We start from the raw sequence: 1,994 nt of genomic DNA on the forward strand, positions 1-1,994 counted from the left end.
CTCTTCTTAGCACACAGGAACCACAATCCCTACACCATGCTTCAATGGATTCTCTCATCCCAGCCCAGTAAAGCTACATATTTTACACAGTCATAAGCAGCCAAAAGGGATCTATTCTATTCAATTGCAAATGATCTAGATAAGACTGAGAATAAGATACTGCACGGGACATAGCAGAGTTGGTCAAGTTGAGTGGAGATGAGTTTGCTATTTGGCACAGCTTTTTGCATCAATAAAGCAAGTAAAAGGTGTGAAAGATAAAAAAAAGGGTGAAAGTGTGAAAAGTGAATTGGCCAAATTGAGGTGCATATAAAGTTTTTGCTTTCTTTCAATTCACTAATGGGGCTCATTTGAATCAGGTGAATTGAGTTCTGCTTTTGGAAACTGGGTTAAGAAGGGGTGCACCGGTCCTGGAGGTACTGCAATACCAGGTCAATGCGTGGAGTGGACAGAGCAAGATTTTTTCCATCTCCTTGTTCTAAAAATCCATTTAATATATGGTCCCCAGAGAGGGGACGTATCAGATATTAAACTGATAAGAACAGATTTAATTTTTTTTTTTTTCTGTTTATCAGTAGGACTTCAAAATAACAAAGGTGATCGCCTCCCGTTGCCTGGGAACCGTCCAGGCACAAGAGGGCTATGTGTCACCAGAAGGCGCACACACTTCCTCAAGGCCGGCAGACGTGCAATCCCAGGCACCTTCCAGTACCGACCAAGGTAGCGTCCTCCGAAACTACACTTGATCTTAGCCAAAAGGCCGAGAAGCTATAACCCGAATTGGTTACGGCCTTGAGTGGCACCCTGGCCTATACCGGACACATCTTAGGGAGAGGGAGACAAACCCACGCCTACAGAAGACATTTTGTCACCCAAGCCAACCCTTGAAAAGGCTGTTTTGCAGAGCAAAAACAAGAAGAATGGTGCTTTTTGCAGCCGCCGCCCACTGCAATGAATCTGAATAACTCCTCCTTTTGGACACAAGCACCTCCCCTCCCCCTTGCAGTCTTTCCAATTCATGATACAAAAAGACGGACGGACAGGACAGGACAGGACAGGCTGCCTGACTTTCCGTCACTGCCACCCTTTGCCATCCTTGCCCGTAGAAAGCCCTTTCATCATCCCCAAACCCTAATCTTTTCCCTTCCCTTCCCAGATGCGTCTCACTCCCTTTCATTAGGAAGTGAGCGCAGCCTTTTCTCCGTTCTGCACATGCGCGACGTTAAACACAAATGCGCAGGCGTGCGTTCCATTACCCTCACTGCATTCCACTCCCATACAGGAAGTGGGCGCAGCTATTACTACGGTCGCACATAAAAGAACCCACGGCCACCACTGCACATAGCTGACTCCACCACAGGACACCCACTTCTACACCAACACAGGTAAGACAGGATCGGCACCTCTATGCTCCTGTTACAATCAGGCTCAGTCACCATGTGATAACGCTCTCAACTCTTTAGTTGCAGGCTCCCCTTGCTTCACCTCCACTGGCTGTGCTGCCATTTCCTCTCCCACCTGGAAGGTATACTTTATTCCACTATTTTCCTGTTTCTCTCTTCCCCCTTTTCCCATAACCTACTTTTATCTGCATTTGTGGGGTATCTATATGCTATTTACATCATAGTTTTATTCATTAATATGGAAGGGAAGAGTGCCCATGAGAGTGTTGAACTGCGGAGAGCAAGAGATTAAGCTGCTCCGATTTGCCACCATTGATAAGCTGTTCTCAGTAGATACACATGCTATCCAAACAGCAGCATCCACCATTGCTTCAGCCCACCCATTCAGTGACAGCTCACCAAGTCAGCCAGAGGAGTGGTGTAAGGAATTACACGTAGGCACTGACTCCACACCTTCACATCACAAGAAGGGGGTCTACAGGCTAGTGCAAGAATACGAGCAAGTCTTCAGCAAACATCCGCTAGACTTTTGAAGAATAAAAGGGGTCAAACACTACATCCCCACAAGTGCACACCCACCCATCAAAGAGA

The 1,994-nt window shown here is 46.7% G+C and overlaps 1 pseudogene; it reads right to left on the reverse strand.

Annotated features, from left to right (window-relative positions):
• Positions 1-394: 394 nt before the first annotated feature.
• On the reverse strand, positions 395-601 carry LOC142261067 (U2 spliceosomal RNA; annotated as a pseudogene).
• Between the last annotated feature and the right edge of the window lie 1,393 nt (positions 602-1,994).

This window comes from Anomaloglossus baeobatrachus, unplaced genomic scaffold, assembly GCF_048569485.1.
Source record: "Anomaloglossus baeobatrachus isolate aAnoBae1 unplaced genomic scaffold, aAnoBae1.hap1 Scaffold_207, whole genome shotgun sequence".
NCBI classification, from domain to species: domain Eukaryota; kingdom Metazoa; phylum Chordata; class Amphibia; order Anura; family Aromobatidae; genus Anomaloglossus; species Anomaloglossus baeobatrachus.